Consider the following 18,552-nt stretch of genomic DNA (forward strand, 5'->3'; position numbering starts at 1 on the left):
TTTTCCCTGCAGGTGGGGACTGGGGGCTTTGAACCCGGATCCTTGTGCATTACAGAGTGCACTCAACCCGGTGCGCCACCACCCGGCTCCTCTATTTCTCATTCTGAGTCAATTCTTAAACACATTCCCCTTCTCAGTGCAACGTGGAGAGCCTAACTGTGACTCTAATCAAAGGTGGCGGGGCAACCAGGTTGGAAGCACGAGGTCTCAAGTTCAGTTGCCCGACTGATACTCTGCTTCTTTCTTGCTCATAAATACATAAATACCCCTGATATATATATGTGTGTGTGTGTGTGTATAATTTTCCTTTATTGGGGGATTAATGGTTTACAGTCGACAGTAAAACACAGTAGCTGGTCCATGTGTCACATGTCCCAGTTTCCCACGTCACACTCTCACCCCCTCTAGGTCCTCCTCTGCCATCATGCTCCAGGACCTGACCTCCCCCCACCCCAGAGTCCTTGACTTTGGTGCCACACACCAACTCCAGTCCAAGTTCTGCTCTGTGTTTCCCCTTCTGTCCTGATTTCTCCACTTCCATCCTTCATCTTCAAATCCTTCTCTTTCTGGCTGATCTCACTTCACAGGATTCCTTCAAGCTCCATCCAAGAGGCGATGAAGGTGATTTAGATTTATAACTGGAAAGCAGAAAGGTAGAAAAATGTGTGTGTGGGGGGAGATATCTTTCATTATTATGAGAGGAAGAATGAAGAGGAGAGAGAAGAGAGAGGAAGGGCCAGAGGACGGCTCGGTGCCAGCACAGGTGATGCTCCTGCGAGGCGTCCTGCGGGCAAGCTGGTCCTGCAGCAGTTGTCTCCCCAGCCCCAAGGCAGCCAGCTTCTCACGACTCCTCCTCACGCACTACTGACCGGGGGAGGTCTTTTCTGAAAACAGCTCTCTTGCTTCCACACCCAAAGTTCACAGTTTCGTTTAGGTGAATGTCTCTTTGTGGGTCCTTAGTCTAGGAGGAGGCGAACAAGTCACAGATAAGGGGGAGCACGTTGGCGCCATTTCCCCGCCTTCCTCAGGCTTGTCAGGCTTGACTCTGAAAGATGAGCTTGTCAGCTGCTGGTCCCGTTTTCAGACTCAGTGAACAGGCCACCCTTTGACCAGTGCTGCCCACTAACTCCCTGACTTCCTCAGGGCGGTCCTCTTTGTCATGAAATCACTTTCTTTCTTTTGTTGTTCAAGGGCTTCACAGTTCCAGGCCTTTTTTTTTTTTTTTTTTTTTTTTTGGAGAAAGAGAGAGGGGAGGGACCGGGTGGTGGCACACCTGGGACCCAGGTTTGAAAACCCAGGTCCCCACCTGCAGGGGGAAAGTTTTGTGAGCGGTGAAGCAGGGCTGCAGGTGTCTCTCTGTCTCTCTCCCTATCACCCCCTTCCCTGTCGAATTCTATCTAATAAATAAAGATAATAAAAATATTTTAAAAGGAAGGGAGAGAACAGGGGTAGATAGCATAATAGTTATGCAAAAGAGACTTTCATGCCTGAGGCTCCAGAGTCCCAGGTTCAATCCCTCGCACCACCATAAGCCAGAGCTGAGCAGTGCTATGGTGAAAAAAAAGGGGGGAGGGACGGTGGGAAGGGGGCAGAAACAGAGCAGCCTGAAGCTTCCCTCAGTTTCATGAGAGCAGAGGCTTGAACCCAGGTCAGGCACATGACAGAGCCAGTGACCTCCCCACTGCTCTGTCCTGTCCACAACACGACTTCCTTCCTCACTGAACCCACACCGAGGATGAAGTCACGGGCAGGAAAAGGACTCAGACACTTCACATTTATAACAAGAAGTTGGGGGTGGGGTGGGGGTGGAGAGCGTCTTGGAGACAAAGCCACTGTTTCCTACACACCCTTGACAGCTCCCCAGCTGTTTGCTGTCCTTCTTGCCCCTGTGGGAACTGTCCTGACCATGTTTTCCAGTACCCCAACCTCACCGAGGAGCTGTCACTGGGCCTCTGCCATCTGCCCTACAAAGATCCTAAGGCTTGTAAAGGGGCCTCTGGGGCAACCTGCTGACTTTACGCAGTTACAGCAAAGCCATATCATTTCTCCTCCCTCCCTCCCTCCCTCCCTCCCTCCCTCCCTTCCTTCCTTCCTCCCTTCCTTCCTCCCTTCCTTCTCTTTCTTGCCTCCTGAGTTATCACTGGGGCTTGGTGCCTACACTATGAATCCACTGCTGCTGGTGGCCATCCTTTCTCCACTGTTGTTGTCGTCACTGCTGGATAGGACAGAGAGAAATTGAGAGGGGGAGAGAAAGACAGACACCTGCAGACCTGCTTCACCGATTGTGAAGCGACTCCTCTGAAGGTGGGGAGCCGGGGGGCTCGAACTGAGATCCTTGAAAGGGTCCTTGCATTTCGTACTATCTGCGCTTAACCCAGAGTGCTACCGCCTGCCCCTCTCTCTCTCTCTCTCTTTCTCTCTCTCTTTCTTTCTCTCTCTCTTTCTCTCTCTCTTTCTTTCTCTCTCTCTTTCTTTCTCTCTTTCTTTCTTTCTTTCTTTCTCTCTCTCTTTCTCTCTTTCTTTCTTTCTTTTCTTTCTCTCTTTTTTCTTTCTTGGACAGAAAGAGAAATTGAGAGGGAAGTGGGAAATAGGGAGAGAGACAAAGAGATACCTGCAGCTCTGCTTCACCACTTGTGAAGTTTTCCCCTTGCAGGTGGGGATGGGGTCTTGAACCCAGGTCCCTGAGCGCCATAACATGTCTATCAACCAGGTGAGCCATCACCCCCCAAACCACCCCCAGGCCTATTCTCTTAGCCAGAATTTTCTAAAATGTCTTCTCATCAGTGGAGCGCTTGTCACTAGTCAATTCACAGAGTCCAGTTAACAACAGATGACTCCAGTGAAGGCAGGGCTAAGGGAAACAGCCTGCTCTCCGTCTTCACACACCCAGCCCTTCTGCGGTTCCTACCCACCACACCCTCCTCTGGGCACTGTGTCCTCATGGGCAAGGTGGCAGGAAGCACACGTGTTACACGTAGCTGGAGAGCTGGGGTCCTGGTAGCACAGTGGGTTAAGCGCACGTGGCGCAAAGCCCAAGGACCGGAGTAAGGATCCTGGTTCGAGCCTCCGGCTCCCCACCTGCAGGGGAGTCGCTTCCCAGGCGGTGAAGCAGGTCTGCAGGTGTCTGTCTTTCTCTCCCCCTCTCTGTCTTCCCCTCCTCTCTCCATTTCTCTTGGTCCTACTGACCTGTGTGACCCAGCACCATTCACACGATCATTTGGGTATCAACTCTGAAGTTCTCGTCTTGGTCTGGCAGGGTAGCTCACTGGGATAGTGAACAGAGTCCAGGATGGACTCTGACCCTCAGAAAGGAAGTTTGGTGCAGCGGTGTTCTCTCCGCCTCTCCGCCTCTCCATTTGAACGAGTCAACCAGGAACAACGAAACTCCAGTGATGACAAAACGTAGTTCCCTTTTTAGAGGAAGCTTTTCTTTTAAAAATATTTTGATTTGATTTGATTTGATTTGATTGATTGAGGAATCAAGAAACAGGGGGAGGGAGAGGATAGAGAGGGAGAAAGTGAGACACCTGCAGTCCTTCACTTGGAAAATTCTTAGAAAAATTCTCCCCTGCAGGTGGGAACTAAGGGTTTGAGCCTAGGTCTTTGCGCATTGTAACATGTATATTCTACCAGACGCATCACTGCCCCGCCCCAGAGAAACATATTCATTATTTATTTATTTATTTACTATTTACCACCAGGGTTATGGCTGAGTGTTGTTTTCGCCGGGCTGGCTTCACGGGCGGGTAACAGACGACCCGGGACTCATGGCTGAGCTGTAGGCAGTATCTCTTTATTCATGCAGGACGCAGGGCAATCTAAGCCGAGCTAAGCTAAACTAAAACTACAAACAATCTTGTCCTTATAAATATACTAGCCCAGTAGGGTGGGAACAGGATGCGAGGCAGAGAGAGGGTGGAGAGAAGAGTGACGGGTGAAAATCAGGGTGTGACAAGGAGAGGGGGCGGAGCAGGCGAGAATTCTACCACTGAACCACCCATGCCCTGGAGGGAGGGTGGTGCTTTATGTAAATGTAAAAGTGATTTATGTAAATAGACGGCAGTGGTTATGTAAATAGAATACAGGAGTTAAGCAGGGGGTATTAAACTAATGAAACAGAAGGGGGTTTTAGAAGCATACCAACAGTTCGGAACTGGTTCAAGGGCTAGAAAGTGGGTCCTTGTGCATGGTAATGTGTACTCAGAGAAATCTTTGCTAGTGATCTTAGTATTTCATTAAGAATTCTGCCTGGGAATTGTGTGGAGTTGTACCCCTTCTACCCTATGGTTTTGTTAATTTATCCTTTCTTAAATAAAAAATAAATTTAAAAAAAAGAATTCTGCCATCAGTCTTAGTCTTAGCACCCCTACTTCATCACTCAACAAAAGCACAGAACTTAGGGAACTGGGTGGTGGTGCACCTGGTTGAGCACACATGTTACAGTGCACAAGGACCAGGGTTCGAGCCCCCAATCCCACCTGGAGGGGGAAAGCTTTGTGGGTAGTGAAGCAGGGCTGCAGGGGTGTCTCTCTCTCTCTCTCTCCCTCTCTATCACTTCTTCCTTCTTGATTTCTGGCTGTCTCTATCCAATAAATAAAGATAATAATAATAATTTTTAAAAAGCACAGAACTCCAAACAGTAAGGAGTCAGAACTACATTATCTAAAGGTAGATTAAAGCATTCCTAGGGTATGAGAAAAAAAACAGGTATTTTAAAAAAGAAGTTAGCATATATTTATGTTTTCCGCTACTAACTCAAACATCACATGCTTCCATAAAGACATGGAGAACTTAGAAATGAAGCAATTTTCTAAAATTTTCAGGGCGGAGGGTAGATAGCACAATGGTTATGCAAACAGACTCTCATGCCTCCAAAATCCCAGGTTCAGTCCCCCGCACCACCATAAACCAGAGCTGAACAGTGCTCTGCTAAAAATAAAATAAAATAATAAAATTTTTTTTAAGATACCTTAATCTGGAATGTGTGAAGAAGTGTCTTATACAAACTTTGGCTGAGGCGTCTCCTTCTGATGAAAGTGACACTCTACCAAGGAAAGGAACTGACCGCAGAATTCTCCAGTTCTCTCCAATCCCACCTGCTATTCTGCCAACGTAAACTTACCAGCCTTCCTTTATTCAGAGAGGTCAGAAGCCCCATATCTACAGCAACCTGTCTGCCCTGTCTCCAGTAACTAGCGGGCTTTTTTTCTTTTCCTTTTTCCTAAACTCCTCCAACAGTCTCCTGTTTCTCTGCTTTCTTTCTGTTCCAAGGTCCTTCTCTTTCCTCACAGCCCTCCGAGCGGTCACTGAAAACATGAAAACATGTCAGAGTTTGCAGGTTTTGGACCCAGTGCACTAGAGGTGGAGAAAGACTTACGTTGGTCATGGGAATGATGTGCAGACCCCTGTCGTGGGAGATAAGAAAGTATGCTCATGGGCTGGGGAGACAGAGTCATGGTTCTGCAAAAGGCTGTCAGGCCTGAGGCTCCAAAGCTCCAGGTTCAATCCCCAGCACCACCATCAGCCAGAGCTGAGCAGGGCTCTGGTCTCTCTCTGTAATTTCCTTTCTGTGTCTCTCTTTCGTAAGTAAATAAAATATTTGTTCTCATGCCAATAACTGTCTTATAAATCATTATTTTTCTAATAAAATCAATTTTAAAAACCCTGTCAGAGTATATAACTTCTCGCTTAAAATCCACTCTTCTCCTTACTTTTGTTTCCGGCTGTGTGGTGCACGGTCACTCCCACCTCCTTCCTCACTTCTTTGCCGGCCGCATCCCCACCCAGATAACATATTCCAAGCACACGCCAGGCTCATCTTCACCTGAAATGGTGACACAAGCTGCTTTCTTTCTTTTCTTTTTAAAGTTTTTATTATCTTCATTTATGTATTCAATAAATGAAGCCAGAAATTGAGAGGAAGGGGGAGATAAAGAGGTAGAGAGACAGAGACACCCGCAGCCCTGCTTCACCACTCGTGAAGCTTTCCCCCTGCAGGTGGGGACCGGGGGCTTGAACCAGGGTCCTTCTAGAATGTAACATGTGTGCTCAACCAAGTGTACCACCACCAAGCCCCCTTCATTTTCTTAAAAAATATATATTAGTGACTTACAAAATGATACGATAATAAGGGTATCATCCTGCACTGTTCCCACCATCAGGCTCTGTGTCCCATCCCCCTCCAGAGGAAACTGCACTGCCTCTCGCACGGCACAGATATGGGTTGGCTAGATATCTACATCTATCAATGTATCTCTCTCTCTCTCTGTTTTCCCTCCGTTCTTCCTATGGTCCTGCCTTCACTTCCTTTCTAAGTCACCCCTACAGCTATTCCTATTTCTGAGTGGCCTTCCTTTTTCCTCTTGTCTCCCAGATCAGAGAAACAGCCTGGCCTCCTCTGGGGTTTTCCAGATCCTCTTCCTTTTCAGTGAAGGTATAAAATAAAGATTCCTGGTGACAAATATTTCTAGTTTGGAAGGAACTGTGGCTCAGAGCCTACTGGCCATCTTCCCCTAACACCCCCGCCCCAGGGATGGACCCAGGATCATTATGGGGAGCAGAAGGTGGCAGTTCTGGCTTCTGTCACGGCTTCTCTCTCTGCCTGACGTGGGCTCTGCACAGACATTTTCTTCATCTGCCTTGCTCTGCATGGAGGACCTGGCAACTGTTTAGGTTTTAAACACACCAGGGTTGTCATTGTTAAGGATCGTAAGATGTCGTGAAGAAAGCAACTTTTGCACTTAACAGATGTCTAGAAATACCAAAAAGTGTGTCAGGAAGGTCCTATGCAAAAGCCGCCAGGCTCAATGAGAGGACAGGAAGTGAGAGGGAAATGTGGCAGGAAACCTTTATTTTGACCTCTGTGGGAAGCGACCAGTGAAGCCGGTTCAGAAGTGGCTATTTTTAGTTGTTTGCTTTCTTCCTTTTGTTAACCAATGCAGTGGACTGAACCTGGGGCCCCAGAGGTTCAGACATGAAAGTCTTTTGCAGAATCACAGTGTTATCTCTTCAGCTTTTGAGTAATTTATCTTTTTTTTTTTTAATTTGTTACTGGATAGAGACAGACAGAAATTGAGAGAGAAAGGGGAGAAAGAGAAGAAGAGTGACAGAGAGACACCTGCAGACCTGCTTCACCGCCTGTGAAGCGCCGCCCCTGCAGGTGGGGAGCCGGGGGCTCGAACCGGGATCCTTATGCCGGTCCTTGCGCTTTGCGCCTCGTGCGCTTAACCCGCTGCGCTACCGCCCGACTCCCTGAGTAATTTATCTGTGTTGCTATTGCTGGGGCCTCACTTCACTGATACAACTTTTACAGATAGAAATAAACAGGAGGAGGAGCGGGAGGAGGAGGGGACTGGGAAGCAGAGGGAGGGAGGGAGGGAGGGGGGGAACATAGCACAACTTCCTCCAGTACAGCCTGGGCTGGGTTTGAACCTGGATTATTTGCATAACAAAGCAGGCACCCTATTTTTCTGTCGCTAACTTCGAAAATCCCAGTGGCATCTGAGATGCAGAGCTGTTGTAGATTGTGGGACGCCAGGTCCTGACACGATCACAGCAGCAAAACTGGCCAGAAGTATAAACACGGGGCGGGAGCAGGGAGGAGTGTGGCCTCCGGCTTGCTTAGAACCCATATGAGCTTCTGCTAACAGGAGTCAGCTCAGCCCAGAGGGCTATTCCCTCTCCAGTAAAAGCTGTGTTCCTGTGGTCTGGGGGGTGGCACACTGGATAAAGCACTGGGTTCTCAAGCACACGCACCAGAGTGATGTCTGGTTCTTTCTCTCTCTCCTCCTGTCTTTCTCATAAGTAAATAAAATCTTTAAAAATATATAAAATTGGGGGTCTGGCGGTAGCGCAGCGGTTAAGCGCAGATGGCGAAAAGCGCAAGGACAGGCTTAAGGATCCCGGTTCAAGCCCCCCCCCCCACCTGCAGGGGAGGCGCTTCACAGGCGGTGAAGCAGGTCTGCAGGTGTCTGTCTTTTTCTCCCTCCTCTGTCTTCCCCTCCTTTCTCCATTTCTTTCTGTCCTATCCAACAACGAACGACATCAACAATAACAATAATAACCACAACAAGGCTACAACCAAAGGTGGAAGAGATGGCCTCCGGGAGCAGTGGATTCAATAACCCTGGAGGCAAATATATATATATATAATTATATATATGCTACGGGTGGGGGGTAGATAGCATAATGGCTATGCAAAGAGACTCTCACGTTTGAGGCTCCTAAATCCCAGGTTCAATCCCCCGTACCACTATAAGCCAAAGCTGAGTAGTGCTCCGGTTAAAAAAAAAATTATTGACATCCTCCCCATGGAAGTTCTAAGACTGAAAGCTACGGCCCTCTCATTATATGGGCTGCCTTGGCAACCCACCCCCAACTTTAAGCACTTAAAAAAAACACAACACCTCATTAACATAACAGAGGAAACCTTTATCACTCAGGAAATTATAAGAGTGATAGGAAGTTGGCGCCAGAAATGAAACTGACTGGACAGACATGAAACACAAGAGCCATAGTAGAAGACAGTGCTCGTGTCATCACGGTGAACTGATCCTTGAGTGGGAATCTGCCAGTTTTTAGATTCACTGTTTGTCCTTAGTGGCTAAGTGACGCCACATCTACAGCATTTTACTACTAGAAATAGTCCTCTTGTGTTCACAGTGACCTGTGATGTAATAAACGCTCCTAGCTAGGAATAAAAGTCAGAGTCGAATTGGATGGATAATGCACTGTCTGACCAGGTGCTTGAACCAGGTTTACATGTGTCCCCTGCAGCACTGAAGAAAGCTGGGGGGGGGGGCAGTGGTGGCACATCTGGTCGAGTGTACATGTTACAATGTATAAGGATCCCGGTTCAAGCCGTCAGCCCCCTGCTTGCTGGGGGAAAAACGTCACGAGTTGTCGAGCAGGGCTGCAGACGTCTTTCTCCCTCTCTGCTTCCCCCTTCCTCTCATTTTTGTCTGTCTCTATCAAATAAATAAATGAAGATAATAAAAATATTAGTAGTAATGAAATAAACCTTCACTTATGGCTTCTTTCATTTTCCCTGCCTCTGTGTCTCTATCTTAAAGAGAAAAAAAGTTCAAGTTCTTTTATTTGCATGCTCCTGCGGAGCTAAACAGGTTTTCTTTCATGAACCTATGTCATTACAGTTACTGCTTTGTTATTATTATCATCATCAGTGACTTAATACTGATTTACCAAATTATAAGATGACAGGGGTATAATCCAGCACCTTCCCAGCACGCAGTCACTGTTTATGTCACAATAGATACCTTAAACATGGAGCCTACCTCCCAAAGTGAGTTCAGGTGTGAAGGAAACAGATGAAACCAGGAGGCATAACGACTGACGGTCTGAAGCAAAGTTTCGGTAACCTACACTCTCTCCTTCCCTTGAAAAGGCTTTTGGTTTGAGGGAAGTGGAACTGGAGCCACGAGAACTGGACATGACTGAAATTCTATTTCTGTTGACAACCTGATACCTTCCCACATTGTTACACAATCCACAAGCCCTTGAAGTTTAGAAAACATAGAGACTACTTAAACCTCTGCTCTGAACCCCAACTCTGTCAGGACCTGGAGAGAGAAGAGAAAAAAAAGGAAGGACATTCAGAAGTAGTAACAGGTGTAGGTGTGACTTGGAAAGGAAGAAAGAAGGGGCCATGGGAAAAGATGGGTAAATATATAGAAATATAGACAGTTGCAGAAATAATAGTTACCCTATGTCTACAACCTTGGGAGGACTGCTGTTGCTTCCAATGAAAGGAATGGGGACACAGAAGTCTGGTGGTGGGAACAGTGTGGAGTTATACCCCTGGCATCTTGTAATTTTGTAAATCAATATGAAGTCACTAATCAAACAACAACAACAACAAAGAAAATACTTAGTAGCTCTCAGCTCATCACGATGACTCTACCCTTTACCTCAGGAGTTTTGTGGAAAACATTTTTTTTTCTTTCTTTTTAAAGAGTGACTTTCTGAACATGAAGTATAAGGCAGTAAACTATTTGGGCAGATGTCCAAAGTGGAATGTGAGTTTGCTACCAGGCGTCACACCACTTTTTTTGCATAAAGGAAAAAACTCATTCATTACCAATTAAACACTTCTGTGTCGCCAGGAGAGATGGTGGAGTTCACCCGTGGACTGCCTTGTCTCGGCACAACCACACGTGTGAAAGGAGAGGGGACTGAAAACCCAGGAGCTCCACCAGGGCAAGCAGTGCGAGGGCTGAAGGCCAGCAAGCCTCCGTCCGGATGAATCTTCTGTGAGCTTCCTTCTAAAATAAAGCTCGTAACAGGTCTCCGCTTGCCTCATTGCTCTAGAGGAACAAGACAAGGGAGAATACAGGATGTCAGTCTCTGATCCTGTAGGCGTGTGTGTGTGTTTGGTTGTTGTTACTGTTTTTATTTATTTATTTTACCAGAGCACAGCTCAGCTTGGCTTATGGTGGGGTGGGGTTGAATCTGAGATCTCAGAGCCTCAGGCAGGAAAGTTGTTTGCTTGGTTCTTTTTTTTTTTTTTTCTTTCTTTCTTTAGAACTTTGTTAATTTATTGTTGTATAGAGATAGAGAAATTGATATGGGAAATTGATAGAGAGGGGGAGGGGGAGAGACACTGCAGGCCTGCTTCACCACTTGTGAAGTTTTCCCCTGCAGGTGGGGATGGGGGCGGGACTCCTGGTCCCTGAGCACTGTAATGTGTGTGCTTAGCGAGGTGTACCACCACCTGGCCCCACGCTTTTGTTTTCTAAACTCAGCTTCACCATACAGGTTGAAACAAAACAAACCCAGGCCTCATGCATTCATCATACCACGCCGTCCTCCCTTTCAGTTTCAGGCCAGTTCCTCCTCTAGGGTCACACCCAGCAGTCTGGTCCCTTTCAGAGCACGGGTCAAGTCCATGTGCCCGGTGCTCAGGAAGTCTACTGTCAGGGAGACCGCTTATGAAGACACTTCCGTGAAGTGAAGCAGACAAGGAGTATTCTTCTCAGTCACCTATCATGGGAGAGAGCGATGTTGGTAGCTCCTTGAGGAACTGCTGGATAATCTTTTTGCTTACTGACTCCCCAGGAATTCTCCGCACATTCTGGAGGTAACCCTTCTTAATAACACGCTACAGTTGCTTTTTGCTTACTGACTCCCCAGGAATTCTCCACACATTCTGGAGGTAACCTTTCTTAATAACATGCTACAGTTGTTCTGTCAGTTGTCATGATTATGTCTTTCACCATACAGATGTTTTACATGTCCTTCCACTGAGGGCATGCTAACTCCTCATTCCACCCTCCCACTTGCCCTTCCTCTCCAGCTCCTGCAAGAGAGCATGCAGTTCCTGAGACTGGGTTACCTGCACCTCGGAAGCCGTGGCAGGAATAGTCAAAGATGTGGGTGCTATCACTTATGAAGATGCAAATCAGCTTTCCCATAAACGTCCTTTTTCCACCACTCACAATGTGATGCAAGTCATTACCATGGTTTTTGCATATGCAGATACATAGCTCAAATCCCACTTTGCAATGAAGATGCTGGCTCTGCTTGAAAGCGCTCAGTTTAAAGTTAAAATCGTTTTCCCACTCCATGAGCAGGGTCACAATGCTAAGCTGGGATTCAGGCTGCTTAAGTACCTAGTCAAGATCTCAAGATGCCTGCCTCCATGGGGGGCCAACACTATATCGTTTCTTCTCCAAAACAGAAGATTCCGGGTGCATCTGGGTGACAAGTCTAGCAGATGGAGACTTGTCTCAAGTGGCCTCCCCCAGGGCTCTGTTCTGGCTCCTACACTATTTAATATTTACATCAATGACCTCCCAGAAACTTCTTCAAGGAAGTTCATCTACGCCGATGACATCTGCTGTGCAACTCAGGCATCCAAGTTCGACATCCTCGAGGAAACACTCACAAAAGACATGTCTCTGATATCTGATTACTGTAAAAAAATGGCGACTAATCCCTAGCACTGCAAAAACGGTATCATCTGTTTTCCATCGACACCATGCCTCGGCCTCGCGTGAGCTTAATGTGCAGCTGGACGATACGAGAATCCGGCATGAAGCCCAGCCAGTCTGTCTTGGCGTTACTCTCGATCGCACCCTGTCATTTCACGAACATCTCATAAAAACTGCAGCAAAGGTGGGCGCGAGGAATCACATCATTGCAAGACTGGCCAGCTCCTCATGGGGCGCGAGCGCTTCCACACTGCGATCATCCTCTCTGGCATTATGCTATTCCACTGCAGAATACTGTGCCCCAGGATGGTTCCGTAGCCCCCATGTCCACTTGGTCGACTCCAAATTATATTCCTCCATGAGGATCATTTCTGGAACCATCCGTTCCACCCCAGTTCCATGGCTGCCAGTTCTTAGCAACATCGCCCCGCCAGATATTTGTCGGGATGCGGCATCATCTAAGTTCATTTCCCACCTCTACCTACGCTCGACCGGACCTGCCAATATACGCGGAGATCTTCGCCCACCCTGTCCAACGCTTGACGTCTCGTCACCCAATCTGGTCCCCTACGCCTACACTGAACTTCTCTGTTCCAGACTCTTGGAAACAGAGTTGACAGTCAGCTGAGGTGAAGAACAAACACCTCATCACAGACCCCTGCGAGCATCAACCCGGCTTTGACCTGGCACGTTATGATCGGGCCCTCCTCCATCGCTATCGAACAGGCCATGGCCGGTGCGCCGCTATGTTCCATCGCTGGGGAGCCAGAGACGACCCGAACTGCCCCTGCGGCTCCAGACAGACTATGACCCACATAGTCAACGACTGCCCCCTCTCCAGATTCAAAGGAGGTCTCGAAACTTTACATCAGGCTCCACCTGACGCTGTTGACTGGCTACGGAAGAAGGGCAAATGCTAGAAAAAGAAGAAGTACCTTGGGCTGTCTTGTTATCTACTTTGGAGACACCCATTTCCTTAAACAATTTGTGTGCAGGAGATAAAAACCTGAAAGGCAGCTAGAAGACAGGGCAGGCAGTACATTCACCTGGAGTTGGACAATGGATTATATGGGAAAAAATTATCTGGTCAAATTTGGTCTTGAGCCAGATAATACTTAAAAGTCAACAACTCCAATTCTTGAGAAATGTTAAGAAAAAGAAAATTTTTAATTGGACATAGAAGGGGATGGTGGTGTTAGTCTGTGGAATCTTGTCTCTCTATGGGTACACACAGTCCTGGGTCCACCTGCTGTGTGATCTGACATGACCGTCCTGCTGAGAATGCACCTCAGGTCAGGCCTTCCCTGCAGGGGTAGAATTTGACATCACTAATTCTGGGGGTTCTGATTAATTCTGGGGGTTCCGATCTTGCGACGTGGAAGGAAGGTTTCGCTGCATGTGAGAAAGAAATACTGTATGTGAAGATTTAACCCTGGACTGGACTGCCAGGCACTGAGTGCATGACATGGTGGGCGGGGCGTGACACGGTGGGCGGGGCATGGAAAGGTGGGCGGGGCATGGAAAGGTGGGCGGGGCACCTTGCCTTTGTGTCTTCCTTACAGCAGCCCAGGAGACATCATTTCGCGGATGATTCAGAAAGAACCCACCATACACAATGGGAAAAGAATGCTATCAAATAGGGCCAGCCCTAGATGTCGAATGCTTATTTATTTTTTGTTTTATTTACTTATTTATTTATTATGGGGTAGAGATAGAAATTGAGAAGGGAGGGGAAGATAGAGAGAGAGCGAGACAGACACCTGCAGCCCAGGTCACCACTTGTAGATCTCTCTCCCTGCAGGTGGAGACCAGGAGCTTGAACTCTGGTCCTTGCGCACTGCGACATGTGCTGTCAACCAGGTGCTCCACTGCCTGATCCCAATAAATCTTTTTTTAATTATCTTTATTTGCTTACTGAATAGAGACAGCCAGGAATCAAGGCGGGGACAGAGAGACAGAGAGGAAGAGAGACACCTGCAGCCCAGCTTCACCACTTGAAAAGCTTTCCCTCCAATCATGGGGACCTGGGGCACGAAGCCCCCCCCCCAACCAGGTGTGCCACCACCCAGCCCCAATGTACAATGTTTAAACGTTACATTTTTAGGGTCCCATGAAAGACCCTGCATGTGCTAAGAACCTTCTAGTACTTCCTGATTTGGTTCCTCAAGCCTTAGAGTAAGTCTGCAGAAAGACTGTGTTAAATGTATTTATAGGGTAATTTTTCCTCTCAACACAATTACCAAAAACATATAGGTGGGGTTGGGGAAGGGAACTGTGCCCTGGAAAGCCTCTTTCTACTTAATTCCTAACCCCCTTCCATAGGAATTCAGCATTTTTACATGGTTACAATCATGTATCCACATGATAATAGATCTTGCCCTGGGGGGAAAAATCAACATCACACATATGAAAAATTCCCTCTTCCTATCTTGTAGAATGCATTCCTGGAATGAAAACAGATTTTGTTTCCAGGCACTTTCATTGGGGTCCCAGTTCCTCTATAGTTGGCAGGACCTTGGGAATATTACTCTCCTAAGTGTCCCTTCATGTCCAGCAGGGCAATTTCTCTGTCCTGCAGGGTGGCTGAGAGAACCAGGGTGCACTGAGCATAGCTGGTGATGGTCAACAGGCAGTGACTGGGAGTTTACAGAGCTGCTTCCTGTTCTGAATAAAAGATTTCTGTGGCAGGCACTGCATCAAGAATTATTTATATCATTTTCTACTTCAATTTTCCTTACAACTTTTGACTGTAGGTTGTATTAATGCCACACAGAGGAAATACAGTTAGGCTGAGTCATCTGTCCTGGGTTACACAGCAAGTGTGTGTGTGTGTGTGTGTGTGTGTGTGTGTGTTACATGTGTGTATGTCACTTGTGCTTTTTTTGGACACTACCAAATATGAAGGAGCACAAACATTACCGAAGGACAGGGGAAATCCTCTCCACTCAACACGTAATTCTTCAGATCTGAAAATCCTAGAGAGGCTGAGGGGCTGAGGTGCAGTGGCTGAATTCTGAAGGTTGAGTATGGAGAAGACTGAGAAGGAACCCAGGAGTAACTGAGAGTAATGTAGCCGGGGGAAGACAGTAAGACCCAGATGGACAAAGATTCCATTACTCAGGATCCATCTAGGAGATGACAAGACAGGATGGGCTCATTAAGAAGCAGTTTGCATAAGGTAGTGGGTTCAAGCTTTTTTTTTCTTTTTTTTGAAACCTCTTGGTCATCTGATTCGTAAAACTGGGGAAATAATAAGCACAACTTGCTAGAGGTGACCTTTAAATTCAGAAGAATGCCAGAAAGTGGGAGTCGGGCAGTAGTGAAGTGGGTTAAGCACACGTGGTGCAAAGCGAAAGGACTGGGGTAAGGATCCCGGTTCCAGCCCCTGGCTCCCCACCTTCAGGGGAGTCGCTTCATAGGCGGTGAAGCAGGTCTGCAGGTGTCTTTCTCTCCCCCTCTCTGTCTTCCCCTCCTCTCTCCATTTCTCTCTGTCCTATCCAACAACAATAACAACAACAACAATAACTACAATAATAAAAACAAGGGCAACAAAAGGGAATAAATAAATAAATACAAAAAAAGAAAAAATATTAAAAAAAAAAAAAGAATGCCAGAAAGTTCATCACAGATAGAGCTTGGTCTCACTGCTTGCTCTGAGCTACTCAGATCTGTGGTTCTCCTCTGAGGGTCACTTGATGGCATGTGATGATGATTCTCAGTGCCCCAAGGCCCGAGAAATTAACTGAAGGTTACTGAACAATGAAGTATTTAACCGATATTGAAGTGAGGAGAAATATCCAGAGTTGTCCATGTATAAGGACATCTTTAATATAAGCTTTTCTCTAGGGAGAGCTACTTAAAAAAATAAACAAATAAACAACTCATGCACCCCCCCCCCAACTTCATTCTTCTCCCAGATTCAATCGCCCAATTCTCAAACCACCATAAGCCAGAGCTGAGCAGTATCTGGTGGAAGAAAAAAAGAAAGAAAGAAAGAAAGAGAGAGAGAGACATGGGGTGTGTTTATGCAGGTATCCCTTCAAATCAGTGTTATTTTGGGTATATTCCCAGGCGTGGAATTGCTGGATAATAAGGCCTTTCCATTTGTATTTGTTTAAGGATTCACAATAGCATAAACCTGGAAACAACCAAAATGCCCTTTGACAGATGACCGGATGAAAAAGTTACGGGACATCTATGCAGCAGAGCATTATGCAGCAATAAAAGAAGATGATCTTGTGTCCTTTGGGATAAAGGAAATGGAATTGGAGAAGATGGAGCTCAGCGAAGCAAGTGAGGAGGCGAAGGACAGCTCCAGGATGGTTTCACTCACTTGGTGAATATAGACAACTGAACTTACAAATGTGAAACAAAAAAAGTCACCTCAAGCTAAGACTGTGGGAGACCTAGAGTGGTTATCTATTGGGGTGGGGACACAGATCTTTGGTGATGGGAGTGGTGAAAAATAACTAAATTCAAAAAAGAAAAACGAGGGCCCCGTGGTGTCTCACCTGGTTGAGCGCACATGTTACACAGCCCAGTCCCCACCTGCAGGGGAAAAGTTTTGTGACTGGTGAAGCAGGGCTGCAGGTGTCTCTCTGCCTCTATCTCCCCGTTCCTTCTAGATTTCGGGCTGTTTCTATCCAATAAAGATAATTTAGGGAGTTGGGCAGCAGTGCAGCGGGTTAAGCGCAGGTGGCGCAAAGCGCAAGGACGGGCGTAAGGATCTCGGTTCGAACCCCGGCTCCCCACCTGCAGGGGAGTCGCTTCCCAGGCGGTGAAGCAGGTCTGCAGGTGTCTGTCTTTCTCTCCCCCTCCTCTCTCCATTTCTCTCTGTCCTATCCAACAACGATGACATCAATCATAACTACAACGATAAAACACCAAGGGCAACAAAAGGTAATAAAAAATACATAAATAAATAAAAGGTAATTTTTAAAATGTCACCAGACAATTTATATGTACTGTTTTTTTAAAGTTAAAAAAAAAAAAGCCCTAAAGCAACTTTATTCTTCTCTCCCTACAAAAGCAGTAGCACGTTTGTCCTTGCCAGCAGGGCAGGGCAGCTGTCCGGACGCACCTCCCCTTCTGCCAGGGGCCAGCCCCGCCTCCGCCACCCAAGTCCCGGGGCGCCCTGCGCTCTGCAAACACCCGGACTGGCGGCCGGCGGCCGGGCGGGATGGGAGTGTCTTCCCGGCCCGGAACGCGGTCCTCCTACCTGGCCGGTCGCCGGCTCCCCCTTCCCGCGGGTGTCTTCGTCCGGGGCCCGGGCGGACGCGCAGGTGGGCCCCGTCGCGCCAGGCAGGTGGGCGGGTGGGCGGGAGCTGGGCGCGGCCCCCGCTGCCCGCAGCCGCGTCCCCGGTGCCCCGCGCCTCCCCGGGCCCAGTGGGGTGGCCGCCCGCGCCCGGGCTCCGGCTGCCGGCAGAGGGCGCTTCCCCGCGGGCGCGGGGCCTCTGGGCGCCCAGCATGGGGCTGGGGGGCTGCGGGGGCTGCGGGACTGGGGGGCCGGGGCCCCTGGGGGACTGCGGGGGCTGAGGGGCGGGGGTCTGCGGGGCTGGGAGGCTGGGGTCTGCGGGTCTGGGGGCGCTGGGATGGGGGGCCGAGGGGCTGGGAGGCCTGCGGGGGCGGGGGTCTACGGGGCTGCGGAGCTGGTGGGCTGGAGTCTGCGGGTCTGGGGGCGCTGGGATGGGGGCCGAGGGCCTGGGAGGCCTGGGGGACTGCGGGTGCGGGGGGCTGCGGGGCTGCGGAGCTGCGGTGCTGGCGGGCTGGGGTCTTCGGGTCTGGGGGCGCTGGGATGGGGGGCTGAGGGGCTGGGGGCCTGGGGGCTGCGGGGCTGGGGACCTGGGGGCTGCGGGGCTGGGGGCCTGGGGGCTGCGGGGCTGGGTGCTCTGGGTTTCGGGGCTGCTGGGCTGGGTGGCTGCATGTCTGGGGGACTGAGCGGCTGGGGGCTGGGGGTCTAGCGTTGGGCGCTGCGGGGCTGGTGGCTTTGGGACTCGGGGGCTGCGGGTCTGATGGACTGGGGGCTGAGCGGCTGATGGCTCTGGGGTTGGGGGCTGCGGGGCTGGGGCGTTGGAAACTGCAGGGCTGCGGTGCGGGTCTCTGGCTGCGGCGCTCGGGGCTGAGGGTCTCTGGTATGGGGCTTGAGCTGCGGGTTTGCGTTGGGGCTTCGGGGCTGGGCGTGTGTGGTAGGGGCTGTGGGCTTGGGGGTCTCGGGGCTGCGGGGCTCTGGCTGCGGGCTCGGGTCGGGTGTCGCAGGGCTCTGGGCTGGGCTGCGGGCCTCGGCGCTCAGGGCTGCGGGGCTGCGGGGCTGGGTTGGGGGCTGGGGCTGGGCTGCTCGGACCCGCGCCGCCCCGGGCCAGCTCGGCGTGTTGCGGGACGGGGCCGTGTCTGCGCCGCCCTGACCGCGCCCCGCGCTGCGGCGCCTCCTCCCGGCGGGGCGGGGGCTGCGGGAGGGTCCCGGGCGGGAGCTGCTTCTCCGGGCGCCCTTGGATCTCGGGCCGGACCCGGGCTGCTGCCCTGCGCGACGGTCCGCTGAGCCTGATGCTGCGGCGCGCGCCCGCGGCGCTCTCCCGCCCTCTCCCGCGTCTGTCTCTGGGCGACTTTC

At 49.5% G+C, this 18,552-nt stretch overlaps 1 protein-coding gene and 1 long non-coding RNA gene across 10 annotated transcripts in view; one reads left to right on the top strand and one right to left on the bottom strand.

Moving 5' to 3' along the window:
• Positions 1–286: 286 nt before the first annotated feature.
• On the bottom strand, positions 287–17,270 carry LOC132532837 (uncharacterized). Its single transcript, XR_009544778.1, has 3 exons — positions 17,167–17,270; positions 10,097–10,322; positions 287–1,306 (listed from the first exon to the last, which is right to left on the bottom strand). It is a non-coding gene; the product is annotated as an uncharacterized LOC132532837 (long non-coding RNA).
• ST3GAL6 (ST3 beta-galactoside alpha-2,3-sialyltransferase 6) overlaps positions 17,065–18,552 on the top strand; it is an 82,959-nt gene continuing 81,471 nt past the window's right edge. For 5 of the 9 annotated variants that reach the window (XM_060172185.1, XM_060172190.1, XM_060172187.1 and 2 more), the window contains exon 1: positions 17,068–17,230. The gene's annotated coding sequence lies outside the window, so the exon portion shown is untranslated. Of the gene's footprint in view, positions 17,254–18,552 lie in introns of all 9 variants that reach the window. The other 4 variants (XM_060172183.1, XM_060172182.1, XM_060172184.1 and 1 more) reach the window with 4 other exon arrangements.

This window comes from Erinaceus europaeus, chromosome 14 (genome assembly GCF_950295315.1).
Source record: "Erinaceus europaeus chromosome 14, mEriEur2.1, whole genome shotgun sequence".
Taxonomy (NCBI): domain Eukaryota; kingdom Metazoa; phylum Chordata; class Mammalia; order Eulipotyphla; family Erinaceidae; genus Erinaceus; species Erinaceus europaeus.